Consider the following 10,946-nt stretch of genomic DNA (forward strand, 5'->3'; position numbering starts at 1 on the left):
AAATCTCAGGGCAAGGACTTCATTGTTCCAAAGCTACCCTCAACTTACCGTAAGACAGATTCGTCTGTTTCTTCCGGTAAGCGAGGGAAGCAGAGAGGTAGGGGTCGTGCCACCAGCTCTCTGGGGTCTGGTGGTACTGTCTCTGTTCCTGTCTCGGGGGGTCTCGCTTCGGCGAGTCCCTCTCGTGAGCAGGGGGTGGCCCTTCCTGTCCAGGAACTCCCTGGAGTAGGGGAGGGGCAGCCCGACCCTGGCTTGGCACAGCCAAGGGTCGAATTGGCCGGGAACGCCCGTAAGCTTTCGCGCTTGCCTTTGGGTAGGAACTACCGGCCGCCGGTCACTGACGGACACTGACTATGTCAGTGATCCGGGCATTCCAGGTGGTGCTGTCGTTGGGGACAGTCTTGGTGCCGGGCCTGTTCATTCGGGTTCAGGTCCTGTTGTGACTACAGAATTCTTTCGGGATTGTCTGTGTCTACCGGGATTAGTGACGCGCAGCTCACTAATCCCGGCACCAATGCTGGTCAGGCTTACCCTCCCGGTCAGTTACCCGGACCCGGTCCTATTAGGTCCGGTCCTAAGTTTCATTCTTCATGGAACCTGGGGGGGTTTCCGGCCTCCGTTTTCCCCTGGCTTAGGGTATACGGGAGCCTGCGGGCAACCCTCCTTGTGCCGCCCTAACCAGCCTGCAGATGGTTATGGGTTGCGGCAGCATCCCGGCAGTTACAGGCTTAGCCCGTTCGTGTCTGGGTTTCCACCTGGTGGGAGTGGCGGTCCACCTTCGCCCTTTGGGCAAGTTGGCCAGCCCCAGTCTCAGGCAGGCCAGTTTGGCCAGTTCTGGGGTCACTCCCAGCCCGCGGGACCTTTCCCTTATCCTTTAGGATATGGGTTTAACCCCATGGCTTTTCCGTCGCGGGGGCCTAATCGGACGGTCCTAAGAAGGTATGTCGGACCTTTAGGACTTCTGCCTCTCGGGCAGGCTCGTTGGTCTCTGGGACCAAGGCTAAGGTTTTGCCTCAGTTTCGCGCTACCACAAGGAGACAAACACGAACATATCGCAGCCTCCCAAAATACACACACATACACTACACGCATGCATCTTGCACCCAGGGGAGGCCGTCCTTAAATGACCTTAGCTGTTAATAGGACGTTAAACAAAATCAAACAAACAAACAAACAAACAAAAGCTAAGGTTTTGGCTACTAAGCCTAAACCTACAGCCACGGCCGTTAGGCGCACTGCACCTAAACGCCGGTACGGGGAGTCTTCTCTCGAGTTGGCCCCTCTGGCTGGCCCATTTCCTCCGCCCGAGGCTTTTGGTCCGGATGATGTGGAGGCCATGGATGTTGAGGGCGCGGATATGGCAGAGTACGATGATGCTGTTCATCTTTCACCTGGTTGCTCGGATATAGACGCTGGTCTTTCCGAGTCGTCTGATGACGGTCCTCAGGAGGGCTTGCCCTCAGAGGAGGACTTCTAGGATGAGGGTGACCCTGAGGCTGCTGAGGTTGAGGCCCAGCATGTGTTGTCCGGTATGCGGGGCCTTAGGGCCGACGTTTCCCGAATTCTTGGGGAGGAGGTTTGCCCACCACCTTCGGCGTCATCTGTACCCGAATCCACCACCCTTTTGGGTTCTTTGGTGGCTCCTCGGGTGTCCGCTCGGAAGGACCGCTCTCTGCCAGAAGGCACTACTGTGTCTTCAGCTCTGGCCACCGCCCAGTCTCGGGTTTTAGAGAAGAATTCTTCTTCAACCCGTAGTCCTGGGTATGCTGGGTTGCAGCTCAGTGTTGGCGATTTGTCAGAAGTGCACGCCACTGACTATGCCACATATGATGGCCTGCTTGCCCCTCAATCAGCTTAGCTGGAATTGAGGGAACTTGCAGCCTGGCTCGGTTAATCGGTGGACCAAGTGGTGTTCGGTCCCAAAGAACACCACAAGATGGAGAGACTGCTGCGTCTCTCCATCCAGATTCTGTCTTATATAGACTACCTGACAGTTTGTCTATATATGGTATCCGACTTGCCTGAGGGTCGGATTACCGAGACAGGGCAAGCCGACATCCAGGACAGAGTGACCTCTGCCCTGAACGGGGCATTGAGAGCGCTGGCAGCTTTACAGGTGTCATCGCTCGTCAATGTCTTGTTGGCTAGGCGGTTTTAAGTTTTGAAAAATCGCCCGGTCGATGAGCCTTATCGCACCAGATTGTTGACTGCCCCCTTCTCAGGGTCCACTCTTTTTGGAGGGGCCCTTCCTTCTGTTCAGAAGGATTTGAAGGAGGACGCGGTCGCTTCTGCACTTCTGGTGAAGAGGATTTAGGCTGAGAAGGCCAGTACCTCGCAGGGGTCAGCGCCTCCTAAGAAGGCTAAACCTTCGGCTTCGCAGTCCTCTGCGCAGCCCAAGTATAAGCATCCCTTCAAGGGCAACAAATGGAAGGGTAAGAAGGGTAAGAACCCTCCTGGAGGTAAGAAGAAGGGTTCCTGACTCTCTTCTTCCCTCCTTGGTCGTATCAGATAACGAGTTTGGCCGGGAGGACTGCAGTCCTCTCGGCTCAAGCTTAGGTTCTTCTCCCGCAGGATTAGGCTTCGGGTCAGCAGACGGTTCTCTTGCCTGGCAAGGTCTCGTTCTGCCTCGACCAGATCGGTTGTCGCGTAAGTGTCCAGTCCGGGTCAAAGTCAAAGTCAAAAGTTTTATTTAGAGTCGGTACATGGTATAACAATACAACATTAGCTCTAAGGAGCTATTGAAACCGACTAACATACACATTGCATAACAAAACAGTTACAAAGTCAATACTTCACTCATACATCACATTTCATTTTCAACTAGGTTAGCACTATCATTTGTTAAAAGCACATGTACACAAGTAGCTGTTTAAAATAGCAGATATCAGTCTAAAAACATGGGGTGTAAAAGCATATTTAAAAACCTTGTGTACTTGTATGAGAGTAATAAGTGATGCTATGTTGTTGTGTGGTATATTATGTAGGTTGTTTGCATGTGACACATTTACATTGTGGTCCGTACCAGCTGTTTATAAGTGTTTTGAATTGCGAAAGTGTTGTTGCTGTTCGAAAGTGGTCTGGCAGAGAATTCCATATTTTTGGTGCTTCAGATCGAAAAGAGTGTTTGCCAAATTTGGTTGTTCTTACTTGTGGTATGTCTGCTGTGTTGTGGTATCTAAAGGAGTATGGCTTTTGTGTGGTACTGATGAGGTCATGCAGGTATGTGGGTGTTTGTTTGTTTGTAATTTTGTATACTTCGATTGCAAAATTTCTGAGGCGTCTAATTTTGAGGTGGGTAATTTTGAGCAGGCTAATAAAACTTCGTATGTACATGTGCGGTTGTCGTATATGAATTTGAGTGCCCTTTCCTGAATTTTTTCCATTTTTTTGTATTTGTTTCGCCACAGAAATGCCATGTGAGGGGACAGAAGTTAAAGTTTGAGAGGATGAATGAGTGATATATAGTGAGTTTGCCTAGTCTGTTTAAGTGTCTGCCTATTCGTTTTAATACGTTTAATTGTCTAGATGCTTTTTTACAAGTGTTTGAGATGTGTGTATGAAAGTTTAGTTGGAAATCTATGGTGACACCTAGCAATTTCACTTCTGGTTCGCAGTTAATCAAATTGTTCTGTCCTAAACTAAATGTGATATTTTCTTGTTGTGTTTTTTTGCCTATAGCCATTGCCTGGAATTTGTCTGGATTTGTCTGCATGTGGTTGTCTGCGAACCAGTGTATTAGTGCGTCGCTGTCTGTCTGTAGTGAAGATTTGACTATGTCTAGTGAGGAGTGTGCTTTGCTGAGTGTGTTGTCGTCGGCATATTTGTACAAGTTGCTATGTTCTATGAAATGGAATATGTCGTTGATAAAAATGTTGAAAAGAATAGGGCCTAAAATTGATCCTTGGGGTACCCCCTTGTATAAATTTTGAAATGTGCTAGTGGTTTTGCCAAGTTTGACGCATTGTTTTCTATTACTTAAATAGTCCGAAAGTAAATTTGTTGCCGACTGATCTAAACCATAATTTTGGAGTTTGAGAAGAAGAAGGTTGTGGGGCAAACAGTCAAAGGCCTTTGAGAGATCCATCAGTATGCAGGCTACATACTGATTTTGGTCTAGTGCCATCTTCCAGTCCTCGATGACTCTCAGTAATGCCGTTTGACACCCATATCCTGCTCTAAATGCAGAGAGATAAGGGTGAAAAACGTCATCAAAGAAGTCACTGAGTTGGGAATGTATGGATCTCTCAAAAATCTTGGAAAGTGCCGGGAGAATGCTGACGGGTCTGTAGTTGCCTTTGTCAAGTGTACTGTTTTTCTTGTGTATTGGTCTGACTTGTGCTGATTTTAGGTTGTCTGGAAAGGTGGAGGTGGATAGGGCGGTATTGACAAGTGTAGTGACTGGTTTAGTGATGGCGGGTTGTGCTAAACGTAATAATTTAGGCGATATGTTATCGTAGCCCGTTGCTTTCTCAGGGTTTATTTTGTTAAATTGTTTATGTATGAATTGTTCGTCTACTGGTTTAAATTTGAATTGACTCATTTGAGTGTTGTGTTTCTGGTTTTCTGTGATTTTTTGTAAACTAGGGTGGGTATTGTTATGTCGATGCTGTTTGCTACGTTAACAAACAAGTTGTTTAAAATTTCTGCTACTTCTGTTTGCTCATTAACTATTTTCTCTTCATCTAGGACGATGTCAATTTGTTTTTGATTTCCTTTGTTGGTTATAAAAGGTTTAATTGTGTCCCAAAAGTTTTGCGTGTTTTGCCCCCCTGTACATTTGTCTATGAAATGGTGTCTAATTGATTGTTTTCTTAATTTAGTGACCTTATTTCTCTGTTTTCTATAATTTTCCCAGTCGGCCTGAACGGTTCGATGTGAATTTGTTGTGTAGCATTTTCTTGTGATATATTTCCTGTCGAAGTTTCTTGTTCATGAAGGGTGCTTGATTTATTCGTGGTTTTCTCTTTTTCATTGGTGCGTGCTTGTCTATTATGCGTGTTAGTGTGTTGCTGAATTGGTTGTAAGCCGTGTTTGGCTATGTCGTCAAGTTTTGCATTATATAAGTCGTTATGAAAATGTTCGATATTAAAATGTTTAAAACTTCTGTACGTCATCCATTCCTGTTTCGGGTCCGTGGTCAGTAAGGAATCGAAAGAGACCAACAACACAGGTCAGTCTAACTCCCAGTCTGGCACTAAGTCTGACCGGCGAGCCTTTCACTCCGATACATACAAACGTGTATACAAATGGTTGTACTATTGCATAAACAAACACGGCTACATGTGCAAAGTCTGTGAACATTTTGGCCGTGAATACACTTTCACAAAGGGGGCAGTTTGTGGCGACCACCCCACTCGTTATTTGGAATCGCATGCTAAGAGTAAAGTGCACCTACGTGCACTGGAAGCACAGGTCTCAAGATCACGCCCGAGTGTGGCCAGTATGCTTACGGAGGAATCGGAAGAAATTAAGAACACAAATTGTGAGGTGGTAAAGTGGTAAAGAAACTGTTTTCATGTGCAAACTTTCTTATTCAGAAAAAATCGGCTCTCTCAGAAAACTTTGATGATTTTGTGAAATTTGTTGCTCACTTGGGTGTTGGAGATTTGACCCAGCATGTGGCAAGTGCCTCTAATGTAACATATATGTCGATGTCGTCTAAAAGTGTGACTGAGTTTATCGATATCCTCAGTGAATATTACGAAATAAACCTCCTTTCGTCGCTGAGAGCAGCAGACTTTTTCACGCTTCTTACGGACGAATCAACAGATGAGGCCTCCATTTTCGCCAGATGGGAGCACCGAAGCTCGTTCAGCACTTATTTCTTGGGCCTGATCAACGTAAAAAAACAGACAGCGAAACTCTTCTAAATGAAATAAAACCTTCTTCCTACTAAATGAAATAAAACCTTCGTCCTAGCCAAAGGAATCTCTTTGATAAATGTGCGTTTCATGGGGTTTGATGGTGCCAATGTCATGAGTGGAAAGGAAAAAGGTAGGTCAACCATATAGTAAATTATAAGCAATATTATAAAACAATTGCACAGCCCTACAATTATAGAGAACATCACTGACAAATAATTGAAAACCCTGCCTTTAAATTAATCTCTAGTTAATAGCTATTAATTAAATAAATCTATTGAATTAATGTATGATAAATTGGACAATCGGAATATCCCATAACATCAAATGAAAAGTGCTAATTAAGCAGGAATAATCTTTACGTAACAAGGGGGTACTCTCTAAAATAGGTGGCCCAGAATTTGAACTTCTCCTTTTGTAAACTTGTTCACCCTGCCAAGATCAAATGTTTGCAAACTCCTCACCTTTAACCATGTTTGTAAAATACATTTAAATAAAATAAACTTTTTTTTTTTTTTACATCACACATGAATCGCTACACAGTTTATATATAAAAAAATATAAATGAATAAACGCAAATATTTAATTTAAAAAATCATAATTTATAATACACAAAATTAATTTGTATGGGACAGAAATTATTTAGATTAAGACAAGAATAAATGTTGTGACTGTTAAGATGTAACATTATAATAAATTAAAAAGTATTACCGTAGTAAAAATCAATATAATAAAAAAAAACAATTCAAGTCCATGTGGCAGTAAGTATAATATTGTAATTCGCCCTGTAATTATTAAAATTACTTTTAATTTCAGCGGGATATTGAGCGGCTTGCAGCATGGGCCATACCGAGCGAGACTCACCAGTCCTTAAATGACCTTAGCTGTTAATAGGACGTTAAACAAAATCAAACAAACAAACAAACCCACCAGACCTTGACCAGCAGGCACTGAAGGCAGAATTCCAGCTTGTGAAGACGCACATGTTTGTTGAAAGGTGTGATTAAAATAGTTTTATTCTGATAGCTTAGTCATGCTTTGACCCATTTCAAATTGAAACAATTAACATTGTTGCAAACATCTCAGATCTGACTCTTAGGATACATTTATTTTACTTTTATTTTAATAATTTCATTTTACCTTTGTTTAAGTATCAGTTGTTTTTTACTTGATTTACTGCATTCTTATTTTGTTTACTCTAACAACATTTTTATTTACTTGATCTTCTTTATAATTTTGTGTTTACTTCAACTTGTTTTTTCTTGCAGATCTTCTACTTTTTTGCGTTCACTTCAGCTCTTGACACCAATCCTAGACGTCTAATATATGTTTTGTATTTAGTAAGTTACAATGTAACTTTAAAACAGGTGAAAATAGTTTGATGAATAATCCAGGTGAAAGTGTGGTAATTTTAACCTTGACATATTTTATTATTTATTTAAGAAGTTTAATATTTAAAACATTATTTAACTTAAATTTAACTTAAATGTATTGTTTAAAAGTTTATTCAATGTCAGGTATATTTACCTATTAGTCTAAACTTGATGATACTCATTGATATATATAATTTTATATCAAGTGACTGATGAATGACAGCATTTTAATAAATAAACAGGAGGCGGCAAATTGACCTCAACATTCCTCAGGCTGCCGCTCCTTCCAAATTTGAAACAAAGGGGATGCTTCAGTGTATGCTGAAGGATGGAGCCATGCCACTGATGTTTCCCAACATGATGAAGCTTTACAGTCTGGAACAGCTTATCCCCTCCTCTACGGCCATAATAGAAAGGGGATTTAGTCTAATGAAGCTACTGTGCTCTCCACTCAGAAACAGACTTACACAAAATTCACTTGAAGGTCTGATGAGTGTGTGTAAGGATGGTGAAACTCTTCTTAGTGATGAGGCACTGGAAGACATGGTGAATATGTTCCGGGATAGGAAATCCCAGAAATTATATCTATAAAGTCTTAGAGAATTCAACAGATTGAGAAGTTTGCCTCCTTAGAACAGCAGGGGACAAATTAAGAAACTGAATAAAAAAAAATTATTTAAAATTTATTTATCGTATTATTATGAATTTTGCGTGAGAAAATAAAATAACCTGAAATACCTTATGTTGGTTTGTGCCATCGCTATATAAGCGATGGTAACGATGGTCAGTCTCATTTGTACGAAGCTGAACAGGTAATTGTACAAAGGCTGTATACGTTTTTGTGGGAAGGCTGCATAAGTCTTCCTTCTAGCGGTAGTAATAAAGGTCGCTGAGCAAGTGACCGGTGGTTGTGTTGCCGCGGCAGTCAGAATGCAGAGGTGTAAGGGCTGTATGGGAATTGATTAAGCGGCAGTTAATAGGCAGTGCTCAACTAAATGTAGCTATAAGCCTGTACGCTGTAGTCGGGCAGGGGTAGCAAGTGCGATGGGAGAGCAGGTGCGCTACTCTGTGATAAGCATGTGTACAGTAGTCGGGCAGGGGGTAGCAAGTGCGATGTGAAAGCAGGTGCGCTACACAGTGACAAGCCAGTGTTTAAGGATCGCCACTGCGCAATAGTAGCCAGTGCGTTGCCCCCGGAATCCTGCAGGTAGGGCGTAAGAATTGTTCCTGCTGCCCCCATTGCATGATCGTAAGAGGCGACTAAGTTTGGGATCGTATCTCTTCTCTTCTTTCTAAACAACTTTCTTCTTCCTTATGTCTCCCTTGACAATGCCTCACTTTTGGCCTTTAGTTAAAGATTCATAACAAAATAACACAAACAGCAAATTACACTGTAGACTTTGAGAATTTCTGGCCGTAGTTACGATTCACGAAATACTACAAATTCACAGATTATATAAAGGCCACCCCCCCCCCCCCCCCCCCATTTTTTCGGTGACTGACAGACTAAAACTCACCGCCTAAATTTAACCTGGCATGTAAGTGACCCAGTGGTAACACTGCCAGTCTCGGTTTCTCTATGTAAACCCACCAATAGAGTAAACTAGGTGTGATTTCTGAAATACATGAGCCCATATATTATAAATGGTATTATTAACCATATTTAAAATAACTATCCCCGGTTTATTCTGGGGACAAAATAGCTCGAACTGGTATACAGTAAAGAACTGACCATTCCGGTTTACATGAGATGGTCTCCCATTGCCTACCCTGTGGTACCCCAGTGTAGGTGTACTTCCCATATATGAACTGATATATGATAAAGAAATCTCAACCTTTGGAATTAGCCTGTCAGCCATCCGCCACTTGAGGGGGTCACTAAACCCACTCACCGCCACATATCAGAATGATATGTTCAAATGATTGTCAGGCTAACCTAAACAACTTGGAAAATTACCCTGTGCACACATTAAAATGTTCATTTTTTTTTATTGGATAAGGGAGAGAACTCCTACCAATTGAATTGAACAATTAGCCCTAGGTCACACTTAATGCCGAGAGGCGGAGGCATCAGCAGGTGGGAAGATGTGCTGACCCGATGAAAGGAAATATTCAAAAAAAACACCTGTAAATTACTGAGGTATATCTGGTTGCCAAGTCCAGGCACATGGACTCCATCTTTTCGATAAAGATGAAGCTCCTTATCTACTCTCTAGATCGCCCATAGATGGTCTGGTATTGGTGTTTGATGCTGGTCCGCTGTGGGAGCCACTCTCCTGAAGCGCTGCCAATCACAACGGGAAAGAGAGTCAGCGATTACATTATCTCTACAAGGAATGTGCTCAGCTTTCATTAAAATATTGAGTTTAAGAGACATTTAGACCAATTTTCTTACTAGAACCATAACACGAGGAGATTTTGGTGATTTTTTGTTAATAATAACGACAACAGCCTGATTGTCTACATGAAATAAAATTTTCTTATTTCTCAGAAAATACCCCCATGAATTGAGTGCAACAACAACTGGGAATAATTCCAGGAATGTAATATCAGTTAAAATACCCTGATGAATGTCTTGTTCCCTTGGCCAACACCCCTGCGCCCAGTGACCTTGGAAATATGCGCCGAAACTCCCGTGTAGACCCCAAGCGCTATCGGTATACAGAAACGATCAATCATCAAGGTAACCCCATTATAATCTGACAGGAATACATACCACAAACCAAGGTCCTCACGCATCTCTCGGGTAACCCTAATCTTATGATGAGTTTTTTTAACCGAAATTGTTGCGTCAATTAGTCTGCGGGAAAAAGGCCTGCCAGGGGCCACCACTTGGCAAGCAAAATTCAATGATCCGATTAAAGCCTGCAAGTCTCTTTGAGGTAACTTTCACCTTACCCATTACGTAGACCAAATCAGCCCTTAGTTGATTTAATTTATCAGCAGGTAGCCGCATTTGCAATAGAATGGTATCACTCTCAATACCCAGAAATGTGAGTACCTGTGTAGACCCAACAGTTTTATCCAGTGCCAAGGGAACACCCCATAACGCACAAGAGTCTTGAAATGTTTTCAAAGAATGAGCACACTGTTCTGAATTGTTTTCCCCACCCATTAAGAAGTCATCTAAGTAATGCAAAAGATTGGAATCATGACTCCTTAAAGTACCAAACCAATGAAGGGCTGTGGCAAATTTCTCAAATAAAACACAACTAATTGAGGCTTTCCTGGGGAAACATTTGTCAAAGTAGAAATTATCCCCCCCCCCTTTTTTTTTTTTTTAAACCTAACTTGTCAAAATCCACCGGCCAAATGGGTAGTAGCCTAAAGGCAGACTTAATATCTGACTCAGCCAATAAAGCACTCTGCCCCAGTATCATGCCAACCGCATCATCTATCGTGCTGTATTGCACGGAACAAAGTTCACTATCAATAAAGCAGGATGCGACAGGTGATGAATGACCCTAAAATCATTGTCCTTTTTAGGAACCAGACCCAAGGAAGAAATACGGAATGTTGGGAATGGTGGGGAGTGAAATGGCCCAGCTATATGCCCTAGATATATTTCTTTTTGAAGTTTCTCTCTCAGCACTTCCAGGGCCTCCTGGACACTTTTAAGATTGTTAAAAGACGTTTGGACCCGTGGGCCACTATACTAGAGTTTGAACCTAAATTTAAATCCCCTGACTACCTCCTGTGCTGTCTTGTAAAG

This window comes from Mizuhopecten yessoensis, unplaced genomic scaffold (assembly GCF_002113885.1).
Source record: "Mizuhopecten yessoensis strain PY_sf001 unplaced genomic scaffold, ASM211388v2 scaffold7901, whole genome shotgun sequence".
NCBI lineage: Eukaryota > Metazoa > Mollusca > Bivalvia > Pectinida > Pectinidae > Mizuhopecten > Mizuhopecten yessoensis.